We start from the raw sequence: 15,349 nt of genomic DNA, 5'->3' as shown, positions 1-15,349 counted from the left end.
ATTTAGAATTCATTTTAAGCTAAGCTAAACTAGAATGGCAGAAATTTTTACACTAGCACTGTTTACTGTAATGCTAGTTTATTCAACAAATTTTGAGTGCTTCCTATGTGCCCAGCATTGTTCTAGGTAGTAATAATACTGTAGTAAATAAGGTAGACCAGGTTTCTGTTCTCATGGAGCTTACATTCAAGTGGCAGCAGTCAGACAATATACAGGTAAATACTTGAATCAGATAATTTTAAATAGTGATAAGAGCTATTATAAATAAAACAAAGTTCCAAGGTTCCAAGGTGTATAAAGATCCAAATAACTGAAACATTGTAGTTGTGAGGCTAGAATATCATGAGCAAGGAGAAGAGAAATGAGGCTAAAGAGGTATGGAAGGGGTAAGATTAGGGAGAGCCTCGTAAGTTTAGGTTATTTGCTACTGACCCATAAAGAGAATATGCAGAATATAAAATATACATGGGAGGATGGTTCCAGGGAAAATGTAAATATGACTTCAAAGTCATTGCTCAAACATATACCTTTATTTAAAAAAATAAGATTGTATGACTTTTTGACTTCTCATTTGTATCATCCTGTAACAACAAAATTTGCTAGAATATGAGGGCAGAGAATGTTAAAAAATAAAAATAAAAACAAAAACATGAGGGAGGTAGTCACTTCCCATAATGGCTGACCTTGGTAACTTCCGTTCTTTCACGTCTTACCGTGTGGTTTTAATAAGACAAACAGTGTGACACAAATGCATTTCCAAAGTTTAGGTTACTGAGTCTTAACATCACATGTGGGCCATCAACATTCAGTTCTAATTGGACTACATCTAGTTCCTTTTAAAAGATTCTCCTCGCTAAGGGTTCCAAATGAAAATTAAACCAACTATCCCAGAAAAAAAGGGGGAATTTAATGGTCCATGTAAGCAAACTGCATATAAGGCAGGTGTCTCCTGGACTTGAAGACGATTGAAACAAGGACTTGAATGCTGCCAACTTGTTTCACCAACTCCCATTTCTGCTTCCCTCTACTTGTTCTTCATTCTCTCAAACCAGCTCCCCTGCTCAAAGCTCTAACCAAGATTTCTAGCAGGTCATGTTTTCCTAGTTTTGCCACCTTAGAGGGGCTGCTCCTCTTTCCTTAGTTCCACTTCAGAAAATCTGAGGGAAGGGAGACTTGTGCTTCTGGCTATGATTTAGTAACTTACCTAGCCCTCCTGGATTAGGAGCAACTGTAAAACTGGACAAGATATATTAAGCAACTGTTTTCAGGTAGCACAAAACTGAAATTTCTGAGATAAGGGAAACTTAAGTAGTTGAGCCCCACAATCACCCTGCTTCCTGTGCTGTAAAGAGGCTGGAGTGCTAAGCCAGGAAGATAGAGATCACAGTGGGGAGCAGCTGAAATATTGAAAATTATGGGATGGGGCATCAGAGAAGAAAGCAATTCAGAGAGGTAGCCCCAGAAATCCATATAGGGGTCCCCACAAGTCCATGGCTGAGGACAGCCTGTATATAACCATAGCAAAACCACCTGATGCGTACCGAATAGCAGTTGCGACAAACTTGAGAATGGAACAGATACCAGAGGTCAAGCAGTGTTGGCATAAAAAACAGTGCTAAGGGACATTGGATGTCTGGGCCTGCCAAGATGGAAATCTCCTTAACAACTGTGGCATCCAGCTGAAACACTAGAAAGGTTGCACCTTAGGAGTAAAGACCATGCCCTAGAGTAAGACCTGTAGACTGCCCTAACATGCTCTGACACCACTGACATGGGAGACAGAGTATGGAGATTTGAGTCCTGCCAAGTTAGAACTTATGAAACTCCTTTCCACATATATGAACTAACAAAGCATAAAACCAAGTCTACACTAGTTTAAGGTGACCACTCAGTAACTGAAGTACCAAGAATCATCACTTTTCAGAAGAAGATAACAATTCAGAACTTCTACAAGATATACACAATATCTAGTATTCAATGGGAAACTACTAGAAGTACAACACAAGAAATTGTGATCCATATTTAGAAAAATTGAGATGGCCTTGGTATTAAAAATATGTTCAAAGATTAAATGAAAATATGAGTGAACAGATAGAGAATCTCAGCACAGAAACAAAAGTTACAAAAAATGTAATGGGAATTCTATTGTGTGTGTGTGTGTTTTATCTGGTTTATTTTATTTTTATTTTTTGGCCGCTCAGCTTACAGGAGTTCCCCGACCTTAATGGGAATTCTAGAACTGCAAAGTACTATAACTGAAATGAAAAATTCATTGGATGGGTTTAATAGTAGATTAGAGATGGCAATAGAATGAACTTAAGGAAATACAAATGTTGGGCCTCCCTGGTGGCGCAGTGGTTGAGAGTCCGCCTGCCGATGCAGGGGATACGGGTTCGTGCCCCGGTCTGGGAGGATCCCATATGCTGCGGAGCGGCTGGGCCCGTGAGCCATGGCCGCTGAGCCTGCGCGTCCGGAGCCTGTGCTCCGCAACGGGAGAGGCCACAACAGTGAGAGGCCCGCGTACGGAAAAAAAAAAAAAAAGAAATACAAATGTAGTTGTTCTGTGAGTGTTTGGAAATGGAGGGCTGAAATGCTGAGAGACCCCGAAATGTGGATTTGGGATTCATTCTTCAAATATTTATTAAGTACTCAAGATGCTGTCCACTCCATTCCCTAACACATAAGCCTAAAGAATCCATCATGAAAGAACATGGATCATATTTTCAATTACTTATTAAGTAGAGAACTGTTCTGAGTACTGGGGATACAACACTGAGAAAGTCACTGCCTTCATGGAGCTTATATGCCAGAGGGAGAGATAGATAATTATTTTCTATACTCACAGTGATAAATGCTATGAGAAAAATAGATCTGAATAAATAGTGATGGAAGAGTGCTATTTTAGATAGGATAATTAGGGAGGGCCTTTCTGAAGAGATGGTGTGAGAACAAGCCATTTGAATAACCTGTGCAAAACTACTTAATAGAAATAATGCAAGTCACCTATGTAATTTAAAATTTTCTCCACCTTTAAAAAACAGGTGAAATTCTGACATTTAACCAAAAATATTACCATTTCAACGTGTAATCAATAGAGAATACTACTGAGATATTTTACATTCTTTTGTACTAAACCTGAAATCTAGTGTATATTTTGTACTTACAGTACATCTCATTTTGGACACTAAATTGCCACTGAAAATATTTGATTGGTATTTAGAGTTCATTAAACTTATAGTTGAATAAGTATATTTACATACTCAGGTTCCAAGCATACTTAAAATAGACTTTACTTTTTAGGGCAGTTTTAGCTTGACAGCAAAATGGAATAGAAAGCAGAGTCACCACATACCCTATTCCTGCGTGCGCACACACACACACAGCTTTCCCCACCAACATCCTGCACCAGTGTAAAATTGTTACAATTCATAAACCAACACTGACACATCATTATCAGCCAAAGTCCTTAGTTTATGTTAGGATTAACACTTGTACATTCTATGGATTTGGACAAATGTATAGTGACATGTATCCATCATTATAGTATAATCGTTTCACTGCTCTAAAAATCCCTTATGTTCCACTTATTCCTCCTCCCTTACCCCTAAACCCCTGGAAACCACTTATCTTTTTACTGTCTTTTGAGTTTTCCATAAAGTCATATAATTGGAGTCATACAGTATATATAATTGGAGTCATACAGTATATAGCCTTTTCAGATTGGCTTCTTTCACTTAGTAATATGCATTTAAGATTCATCCATGTCCTTTCATGGCTTGATAGCTCATTTCTTTTTAGCTGAATAATATTCCGTAGTATGGATGTACCACCGTTTTTTTTACACAGTCGCCTACTGAAGGACATCTTGGTTGCTCCAAGTTTTGGCAATTATGAATAAAGCTACTGTAAACATTTGTTTGCAGGTTCTGTGTGGACCTAAGTTTTCAGCTCCTTGCAGTAAAAAACACATAAAGTTTACTGTTGCACATTTACATTTAAAATGTACAATTTAGTGGCATTAAGTAAATTCACAGTGTTGTGCAGCCATCACCACTATCTAGTTCCAGAACTTTTTCATCACCCTAAGTGTAAACACTGTTAAGCAGTCACTCAAGTATTAATTTTGAAATTTAAGTTAATTAAAATTAAATAAAAATTAACTTCCTCTACCACACTAGCCACATTTCAAGTGCTCAGTAGCCACATGTGGTTAGTGGCTATTGAATAGCACAGGTCTGGGGGAAGAGAATTAGAGGCAGAGGAAACAACAAATGCAAAGCCCTTTATGCAAGAATACACTTTTTCAAAGAACAGTTAGTTGGCCAATATGACTGGAGTACAAAGAGCAAGAGGTAGGGAATGTAGTCAATGAGGTAGCCAAGAGTCAGCTAATGGTTTTTCATGTCATAGTAAAGACATTAGATTTTATTTTAAGGGTGATGGAAAATTTATAAAGACTAAACTAAATGATCACTCTGACTACTGTGTTGGAAAGATTGAAGGAGGTTAAAGACTGAAGCAGGAAGACTTAAAAGACTGTTACAGGTGAGCGATGTTACAGTATTCCAGGTGAGCGATGATGGTTCTTGAACTAGGGAGGTAGCTGAGGTGATGAAAAGTGTTTAGATTCAGGATATATTTCAAAGGTTTAGATTATTGCATTTACAATGGATTGGATGTTAGACATAAGAAAGAAAAACTATTCTGTAAATTATAGAACACTGAGAGAGAAACAAGTTTGAGAGAAAATTGAATTTAGTTTTGACCATGTTATGTTTTAGATGGTCATTGCCATCAAGTGATTGCAAATTTGGAGCTAGATGACAGCTCTGATATTTTAATATTTATTATAAATATTACTTTCTTGGTGAGTTGCTATAAGAGTGATAAAAAACATATAACTCATAGAGATAGAATTAATTAGAATGGATTCTGAAGTGCACATGCCTTATATATCAGGTAAAAGGTAAATATATATTCCATATATTCTGGAATAAGGGATCTACTGAAAGACTGTTGAAGATTCAAGATACTTGTATTACATTACTTAGTGATTAAATGATAAATAGAATTATTTTTAATGTTTTCATATAACATAGTTTTGAACAGTTTAAACAGATACACGCCCAAAGAACACATACAGATGGCCAAGAGGCACGTGAAAAGCTGCTCAACATCACTAATTATTAGAGAAATGCAAATCAAAACTACAATGAGGTATCACCTCACACCAGTTAGAATGGGCATCATCAGAAAATCTACAAACAACAAATGCTGGAGAGGGTGTGGAGAAAAGGGAACCCTCTTGCACTGTTGGTGGGAATGTAAATTGATACAGCTGCTATGGAGAACAGTATGGAGGTTCCTTAAAGAACTAAAAATAGAATTACCATATGACCCAGCAACCTCACTACTGGGCAAATACCCAGAGAACACCATAATTCAAAAAGACGCATGCACCCCAATGTTCATTGCAGCACTGTTTACAATAGCCAGGTCATGGAAGCAACCGAAAGGCCCATCGACAGATGAATGGATAAAGAAGTTGTGGTACATATATACAATGGAATATTGGCCATAAAAAGGAACAAAATTGGGTCATTTGTAGAGACATGGATGGACCTAGAGACTGTCATACAGACTGAAGTAAGTCAGAAAGAGAAAAACAAATATTGTATATTAACGCATATATGTGGAATCTAGAAAAATGGTACAGATGAACTGGTTTGCAAGGCAGAAATAGAGACACAGATGTAGAGAACAAACGTATGGACACCAAGGGGGGAAAGTGGGGGGTGGGGTGGGATGAACTGGGAGATTGGGATTGACATGTATACACTGATGTGTATAAAATGGATGACTAACAAGAACCTGCTGTATAAAGAAATAAATTAAATTTAAAAAAAAAACATGGGCTTTCCTGGTGGCACATTGGTTGAAAAGCCGCCTGCCAATGCAGGGGACACGGGTTCGAGCCCTGGTCCGGGAAGAACCCACATGCTGTGGAGCAACTAAGCCCATGTGCCACAACTACTGAGCCTGTGCTCTAGAGCCCATGAGCCACAACTACTGAAGCCCATGTGCCTAGAGCCTGTGCTCCGCAACAAGAGAAGCTACTGCAATGAGAAGCCTGCACTGCACACCGCAACAAAGAGTAGCCCCCACTCGCCACAACTAGAGAAAAGCCCACGCGCAGCAACAAAGACCCAACGCAGCCAAAAATAAATAAATAAATAAATCTATTAAAAACCCCAAAAAACAGATACATGCCACTAGTTTTTTGCATTATTTTTTTTCCTATGGTTAATGCTTTGCATCTAAATATACTTCACATATTTTTAAACCTTTATTCTAAAATCTTGGACAGGGTTATTGAAGCTTAATGACATTAACAACTACCATTTAAGGAGAAAGGAAAACACCATAAATAATCTCATTTGATCTTTAAATGCTGCAGAAAAAAAGGCTAGCAGAAAGTGACCGCTGGATGTAAACGGTGTTAAAATGTTAACTAAATTGCAAAAGCATTTAGGCTTACTACCAGTAACCTTTCTAATCTTAACATCTAACAATAGTAACACTGTCATAGGACACAGTAGGATGTGATGTAATGAGCAGGAGGAGGACTTGAATCCTGATTGTATTTCTTACTAGCTGACTGCACTTGTCTTTGGATAAGGTATCTGTTTTTCCCTTTTTCTTCCCCCCTTTAAAAAAATTTTCAGTGTCTTCAACTAAAGAATGGGGGGACTGGGCTTCCCTGGTGGCGCAGTGGTTGAGAGTCCGCCTGCCGATGCAGGGGGCGCGGGTTCGTGCCCCGGTCCGGGAGGATCCCACGTGCTGCGGAGCGGCTGGGCCCGTGAGCCATGGCCGCTGAGCTTGCGCGTCCGGAGCCTGTGCTCCGCAACGGGAGAGGCCACAATAGGGAGAGGCCCGCGTAATGCAAAAAAAAAAAAAAAGAATGGGGGGACTAATATCACCTACTTATCTCTCAGAGTTGTTGGAAGAATCAAAATGCATATAAAAGTGCTCTGTAAATAGCATGTTTTACTTAAGTTTTAGGAATGAAGGTTTGAAACAATTACTACTTGAATTTTTTCTTCAGAAATATTTCCAATTTTAACCTGATTTAATAATTATTTTAGTAATCAATTGGGGTAATTGTTTACTTTATATTCTATTGCTTTCCATAATACACACTGGATAATTAGTAATTATCTGTTGATTTTCAATTAGTTTTACAGTAACCTATTATTTTGTGGACTGTTGCCAGTTCTGCACGCTGTATACCACGGGCTCTCAATAAATGTCACATTCAGAGCATTCTTGTAGCAAGAAGATTTAGGATCCAAATGAATTCTGAGCTCTGACAGACAGGATCTGCAGAATATAAGGCTTTCAGAAGACAACCCACCTGCTCCACACTTTCAAACAGCAACAACCAGATTCACAAGGTTCTCTGCCTACCTCTCAGCCTCATCTCTCTCCACTGTCTTCCCCTCAACTTCTCCAACCCCGGTGCGCAGAACAACTTCCCCAAATGCTCAACGCAATCTCATATTTGGACTTTTCCATCTCTTGTTTCCTTTACCTAGACACTCTTCCTTTGTAACACCAACTCTTTGTCTCACTTAGATGTCATCTCATGAAAGCCTTTCCAGACCTCCTGTGCTCTTACAAAGGCCTGTCAAGAACTCCTTCTTGTAGTCATTTTATCACACGGTATTTAAATCCTGTTTACTTGTCTGTCTTCTTCAATAAACTGTGAACTCTGGGAAGGCAGTGTCTTGTCTGTGTCTGCCTTGTTCACTGTTATATCCCTTGCATGTAGTATGGTTCTAACACATTATGGTTTTACAATAAATATTTCTTGATTGAATAACCAGAGTGGTCCGGAGTTTTAGTAGACAGATAATGCTTTTCCAATCACTACGCTTGGTTTTCTGCCATTCAGCTAGGACTGGACGCTCCAGATTGATACATTTTCACCTCGTGAGGTTGGCAGCCCTTAGACCAGGCCTGCAGGTAGGAACCCATTTATCTGAATGATCTGACTTAGCAGAACCACCGCCGACACGCGTGGCGTGGGTCTCTATGACCCACGAGCAACTGCTATGCCCTCTAGGTAGCGAGGTGGAAAGAGGATCTTCAGGGGCCACCAGGATCCCAGGAAAGACGAAAGATTCGTCTTAACCTGGCCTCTGGCAGCACTGTCTACACACTACCTCCTCCTGCGCGCCAAGCCATTAGTACCACCCGGTCCCACTCGGCTCCACCCACTTGGCGAGCCCGGGTTACTAAACCCTGGCCGCCAGGTTGCGCGAGGCGTTCCTAAGCCCCGCCTCCGGGGCGAGGGCGCGCTCCCCCTCCCAGCTCTGCCTAAACAGTTCCGTTAGCAGCGGGAGGAAAAAACCATCCTTCAGGTCCCCGCCTCTCCACTCCCAACACTTTACTCCCTACTCCCCTTGCGACCACTACACAGAGCTACGGAGGCCCCTAAAGTACAAATATCCCCAGGCACTGCCATAGCCTGATAGATTTTGTCCTTGTTACTCCATCCCGTCCCAGGGCCCTGTGTTCTGCTTTTGTCAGGAATTCGAGCTCCTGAGTTTCTTCCGGCGGCAGGAACTCTAACGCTTTTCACGGAAGTAAAGTTGTTTTTTTGGCTTTTTTTTGCGGGGGGAGGTGGCTTTTTTTTTTTTTTTTTTTTTTGGCCGCTGGGGCTGCCCGCATTCCTTCCCTCCCACCTCGCGGAATTGTGGCGGGAGGGGGAGGAGAAAGTCAAAGCGCCTGCGCGGAGAGGCCGCTTTCCATCCGGGTCTCCGTCCGTGCGGTACAGCAGGTCGGTAGGCGGGAAATGGCGACTGGCTGAAGGAGCTGGTTCTGTTGCTGCTGCGGGCTAAGCGGGAAAGACACCACGCGTTGCGCAGTCGGGACCATCGCCGGAGCCTGAGGAGACTTCTCTGTCGTCACAATTAGGTAATCCCACTCGTCCAGACGCTGCCGCTGCTCCCAGTCTTAGTCCTCCTCTTCCAGGGCCGTCTGCTGGGATCTCCTCCCCTTCTTAACCGGGTTCTCCAGCGGCTGCGGCGCCTTGGTAGGCATTCAGTGTTGGCGCCTCGTACGTCCGCTGTGTGGAGCCGCTCTTCTCTGGACTTTCCCCTGGGAACAGAAAGGGAGCTCACTTCCCGCCAGCTTCGGCTCTCAGGCTGCGGCCTGTGTTGTGATTTCTGGGGTTAGATTTCACTTTGCTACCCACCCCCATCCCGATCTCACGTCCGTAGTCCCAAAACCTGTGGTCCCTCCCGGTAATTGGGTTAGATCAGCTTTTCTAACCTTGACCCGTCTGACGTTTTAGGTATTTCATTCTTTCTAGTAGGGTGCTTTTGCGGGGGGAGGGCGTTGCTCTATCTCAGTTTTTATAAATACCTTTTGAGGACCTGGAAGAAGAGATTTCACTAAGTTCTGTTTGTCTACTGTTAAAATGTTGAGTTGACATTGTTAACTTTTTCAAATTAAGAGTGGTGGTAAAGAACAGCCCATGTGGAAGGCCTCTGGTTTCTGTAGTGGTCAGTTAAGGGTGAATCTTACTGTACTTCGTATTCTACACTTTCTTTGGGTATCAAATGCCTGTATAGATGCTTATTTTTGTATTCTTTACTAGAATTCCATGGTAAATAATTGTATAAGTAAATCGTCTTTATTTACTTCTCACTTTAGTGGGGGCTGGAGGTGTGAAGGATGTTAAGCACTTCAGAGTACCTTAGGGAAACCTACAGAGATACTGCTCGTAAACTGCACTAAGATCCTGAAATGAAATGTACTTAGTAGATGTTCCTCCAAGACAGGTATTTACCTTTCCAATGCTAATAAGACAATACCAAGATTACTGCCTAATATAGGTATACAATTAGTGACTTAAAAGATAGATTTATCTTCGTAATTTTCAGGTTGTAGATTTCTTTATATACTGTCTCTCCATTCTTTGCCAAGTTTTAAGTTTTCGTTTGTTGTCCAGCTGTTATCCTTATAAAAGCAAGGAAATGGCTAAAGCTACTTTTATTCCTCCTTCTTGTTCTTTTCCACATTGCAGACCAGTTGTCCATAAAGAGAAGTAATACGGAGACTGTTGGTGTTTTTCAGAATTTGTTTTTCAATCTTGTTGAATTTGGGGCCTTTGTAGTTGTTTTTTCTTTTAAACTAGTCAAATTAAGTTTTGAAAATGTGGTTCACATTACACGTCATTTGATGTTTGTAACTCAAAGGCTTTCAGCTCTCTAGGATTCAGTTTAAAAGACTTCACTATTGTTTGCATATTAGGATTAAATGTCACTAATAAACAGGAACACACAAACATTATTACAATTGTCATTTAGTAGATTCCCCCCCCCCCGAGGTCATAAAGGAAGTCAAGGCAAAGTGTAGCTCTTAGGTGAAGCAGTCTTTTAGGATTGAGTTGAACTTCATACTTATCTTCAAAACCAAAAGAACAGGGGGTAGGAAGTGGAGGTGAGGGCATTCTAGATACTTGCTGAGTCAGTTTGTTTAAAAAATAGGGCCAAATATGTGACTTAAAAGGATGTAAAATAAATTATTGGTCTAGTGTAGGTTTTATCTATACTTTAATGATCTTTTTGGGTAGTTTATGAAGCATTAATGTTTTAAATAAAATTTGTTTTACGGATAGCTGAGTGAGCACTGTTTGTAGACTTTGTCTTCAAGAACTCTTCCAAATCGTTTTAATTCCTCATTCATTTGATTCTTTTAATATTCCTCCCAGTATACGTTGAAAGGCTGTGAAAGCTCTAAGTGGTATAGTCCTTAACCTTTGTGGACTTGTAGCTGTACAGAAGTTCTAAATAGGATTGCATAGAAAAACCAAATAGAATTAGTGGGTTTTATAATATTCTACGTAGTGTCTCTTGGACATTTCAGTTGAGCTAGTAAGGTTATTCTTTTCTCACTGTTAAGAAATTAAGAATTAGGGGTGTTTTATCTTTCCGAAATTCATCTAGCTGATCCGATGTTTGAGATTTCTGGTCAAGAGGATTCTTCACAAGATTATTATATAGCAGAATCCATCCAATTCTGATTTTAAAAAAACCTTGGCTCTGTTGTTCAGAAAGGATGTTCTAGACTCTAGACTTGTAACTATAGGATTAATTGCAGATTGAATAAAATGGTATAAATTTATCTCATTCATAGGGGATTTTTGGATTAATGCGATAAAGAAAAAGTGGTTTGTCTGAATAAACAATATCTAACTAAGTTTGTAATTTACCGAGTTGTTGTGAAAGCATAAAGTAGAAAAGACACTAAGTCATAAATACCAAATGTTCTAAGAAGACCTCATATATGATATTCTCTAAGTAATTCTTCTGGGTAGGTTACCTGACCATTTTAACTGGATTGGCTACAGGGGTCATTTGCTCTACTTTGAAGATGAGAAGATTTAACAGAGGTGAGACTTAAGATAAAACCATACAACTTTTAGTTTCCACTTTACATTTGCAAAGAGACATATATCTAAACCAGACATATATTCACTACTGGTTTATGACTACATTAATTTTTAATTTAAATTGTATTAAATTATAATTGGATCTACATTACAAATAGGTGGACTAAGTGGTTGACTGTGTGGTATAATCTGAGAATTGCCAATGCCAAACTTTATTTGTGTCTCTGCTTTGTGTTATGGAATTCTTTCTAAAATGTTTCGTTTAAAATTACAAATTCTCTGGAAGAAAAGCTTTAAACTATTGCCTTTTATTGGCAATATTAGCACAGATTAGTTTATCAAATAAATTTGCTGATACCACAAACAGGTGAGGGTTCAGAGACAATGGAACAACAGAAGTAAGCTTCTTTGCATTGGCTGTGATCAGGAGAGGTGTGGCATGTAGGAACATTGTCTGAAGGACACAGGCATGGTGGGAGTAGAGTTATAGTGAGAAGCTTGGGCCTCTTGGGGTCCTTTGGGAATCTTGTGACCCTGACTGACAGTAATGAGGAGTGAGGCTAAGTGTGGTCCCAAAAAGAATTGTAGGACCTTAAGGACAAACGTGGTTTATAGCTTTGACCTGCCCTTTTGTTTATTTACCTCATCTGCAGGTCCCCATTTAGTATGGTATTTTTAGAAAAGAGTGAAGGAAAACACTAAAATGCCATTGAAAAAAAAAGTGTTGTAAAATATTTACATAAAAAGTCTTTTAACTTTAATATAAGGTCACAGTAGGCCAGTTAACTATATTAGGGACCCCAGGTTTTATGGTAATCATAGGCTCTCCTGTGTTCATTTAGAGAAATTATAGAAAAGGAAGTTTATCTAGATTAAACATGAATCATCAACTGTGCTTTGACTTGGGGTTCTAGCAGTCAGGTTTCCATAATAGCTATAATAATTTTAGGACAAGGAAATGTGTTTATTACTTTGATTAAAGAAACATAAAATTGTACTAATAGAAGGCACTTGAATACTTCAGAAATAATTGGGATTATACTTAGTAATAGTGGCTTATATATAGTTTAGGAAGAATGTTTTCTTTCTTTGGACTAAATACTTCTATATGGAGAAATTGGAAACTAAAAAGGCAGAGTCATTGCTAAAAATAAATAAGAAAGGGATATTAAGAATCTGTTAGCATCATGACATGATATTTTAAGTTTCTCATGTTGACCAGTTAAAATAATGTTTAAGTAGGAATTCAAAATATATTTTATTAAAAGAAGAGTATATTATTTGTTAAAGAAAAATATACAGAACCAATAATTATCTTTTCAGTTGAGAACAACTATGATTATTTGTTTTAGTAATAATTGCTTTCTTCCTGATATTCCCCCAATATATATGATTATTCTATTGAGTTGAAATTGATTAACTTCTCACTGACTTTACAAGTACCTGCTTTAGTGTATTTTGTTAAATAAGATAATTATACAGTAAAATCCTTTAATTTTCTGATGTACTGATAAAAATTATTTGAAAAATACAATCACATTTCAAACAATCATGCATTTTTCCCTCATTGATAATATACCATTTTACTTTATTTTATTTTACTTTTTTAGTAGTAGCAAACAAGAGGGCACTTCTGTTAGAGAATTATGATCTTACCTCATCTTTGACTAGTAATTTAGATAAAAATTCTTAAAACTCTTCTTAAAACTTTTTGTCTTTGGTTTATCTCAATCATAGTGATTAGTTTTTCTTTGGTAGGTAGTATTAATAAGAATAGTAGGAAATTATTTCAGGTACTCCAAGATTTTTAATCAATAACTATTTTTGCCAACATCTCATTGATTCTTTTCTTATTATCAAATTAATGTGTTCTGAGAGTTTCATATTTCTACTGGCCTGAGAGTAAGTTGAATGTAAAATTAATTTTCTTTAAATAGAAGCTTTTACTGAAGGAGTAGTTATATCTCTCCACTTGCCCAATTTTGGTGAGAACTACTTAAATAAAAAGCATTCTTAGGAAAATTCTGCCAAAATTAACTTCACTTTTTTTTTTTTTTTTTTTTTTTTTTTTGCGGTTTGCGGGCCTCTCACTGTTGTGGCCTCTCCCGTTGCGGAGCACAGGCTCCGGATGCGCAGGCCCAGCGGCCATGGCTCACGGGCCCAGCCGCTCCGCGGCATATGGGATCCTCCCAGACCGGGGCACGAACCCGTATCCCCTGCATCGGCAGGCGGACTCTCAACCACTGCGCCACCAGGGAGGCCCAAACTTCACTTTTTTATTATTCAAATTTTCTTTAATGTATCCAATAAGTACATTGTAACTTGCATGTATACAGGTAACTCCTGTAAATTTTAAAAATTGCATATACTGGAATATATTCCATAGAAAGGATAGTAATATGATGAAAAGTGATACACTGGAGTGACAGGTTTCCCATGTGCTTTTTTTAAAATCTCATTAATAACATTTTAATATGATTTTTAAATTTTTATTTATTATTTCTTTTTGGTTGCATGGGTCTTTGTTGCATTGCGTGGGCTTTCTCTAGTTGCGGCGAGCGGGGGCTACCCTTCACTGTGGTGCGTGGGCTTCTCATCGCGGTGGCTTCTCTTGTTGTGGAGCACGGGCTGTAGGCTCACGGGCTTCAGTAGTTGTGGCTCACGGGCTCTAGAGTGCAGGCTCAGTAGTTGTGGCGAACAGGCTGAGTTGCTCCGCGGCGTGTGGGATCTTGCTGGACCAGGGCTCGAACCCGTGTCTCCTGCATTGGCAGGTGGATTCTTAACCACTGCGCCACCAGGGAAGCCCTCCCATGTGCTTTTGACAAGTTTCTAATGAATATTATAGTACTCAGTTCTTATGAATTCATAACTATATTTTTTCTAAAATAGCACATTTTGTTATAAAGTTTTATTCGTATGAATTTCTTTCATGCTGTGTAATAGAATGCTTCTTTTTACAAGATGTGTAAATTATACTTACTGCAGTTAGTTAAAATTAGAACAATCTCCAAATTACTGTTGCCTTAAAGCTTAGGTGAGAGAAATACAAGTCTGTCCTCAGCAGAAGTACATACTGTCTCATTTGGTACATAACAAATATTGATTTTGCCCTAATGGTATTTCTGCTGAGTACATGTAAAGTTTTAAGTTGGGGTCCTGATAATAGTATTTTAAAACATGTATGTGAGTGGCTGTATTTTCAGTGATCAACAAACTGAATAATGCCATCTTTAAAAAATCATTTCATATTTTCATTGAGCATTTAGTCATCAATAATCTAAAAACCCAGAGAAAATTAATTGATCGTGGTTTTAGAAAAAACTTTTTTTTTTGGTTGTTGTTCATTGAAGAAAACTTTAAGAGGAAAAAGAGCCATAATTTTATCAACCCAACTCAGCAGCTGTTTTTTTTTTTCAAATATTTTTGATTATGTTTATATTTGGTAGTTTTTGAAGAATTCCATTATCTAGTTTAAAAAAGGAGAGAAAGTTATGTATCACATAATAATAACCTAAAAAGACCACTTTATCACGTACTTTGTTGGGCAGGGTTCAAGGAAAAGAATCTCCCTGTCTTGGAGTTGATGCTTTATATAATCCTCCTCTACTTAATCCTCCTGCCCTAGTTGACTTTTGACTTTTATTAGGTGATAAGTGGGAGGGACCAAGAAATCTCTTCTTTCTGTAAAGTCATTTAATGAAGGGCTTGGGAAGGTAGTAAAGGAAGGGAGTAAAAGTGGACAGTTGTAGTATCTGAAGCTGTTGATTTCAGATTATTCAACTGGAAATATAGATAGTGAAACAGATACTGATACTTTTGTCCTTTGGTGTCAACTAAGGCAGTGATTTTTAGCTTTTTCTTTCATGAGTGTAAATTGAGTAGTGATAC

The 15,349-nt window shown here is 38.6% G+C and overlaps 1 protein-coding gene across 2 annotated transcripts in view; it reads left to right on the top strand.

The window, feature by feature from the left end:
* The first annotated feature begins 8,787 nt into the window (after window positions 1-8,787).
* The window catches only part of CTDSPL2 (CTD small phosphatase like 2), a 70,577-nt gene continuing 64,015 nt past the window's right edge, over window positions 8,788-15,349 (top strand). Inside the window, exon 1 of one of the 2 annotated variants that reach the window (XM_082617142.1) lies at window positions 8,788-8,979. The gene's annotated coding sequence lies outside the window, so the exon portion shown is untranslated. The remainder of the gene's footprint in view (window positions 8,980-15,349) is intronic. The other variant, XM_082617141.1, reaches the window with a different exon arrangement.

This window comes from Mesoplodon mirus (genome assembly GCF_964341445.2).
Source record: "Mesoplodon mirus genome assembly, chromosome: 4".
Classification (NCBI taxonomy): domain Eukaryota; kingdom Metazoa; phylum Chordata; class Mammalia; order Artiodactyla; family Ziphiidae; genus Mesoplodon; species Mesoplodon mirus.
Note: the sequence above shows the minus strand (reverse complement) of the source record. Positions and strands in the feature narration are given on the sequence as shown.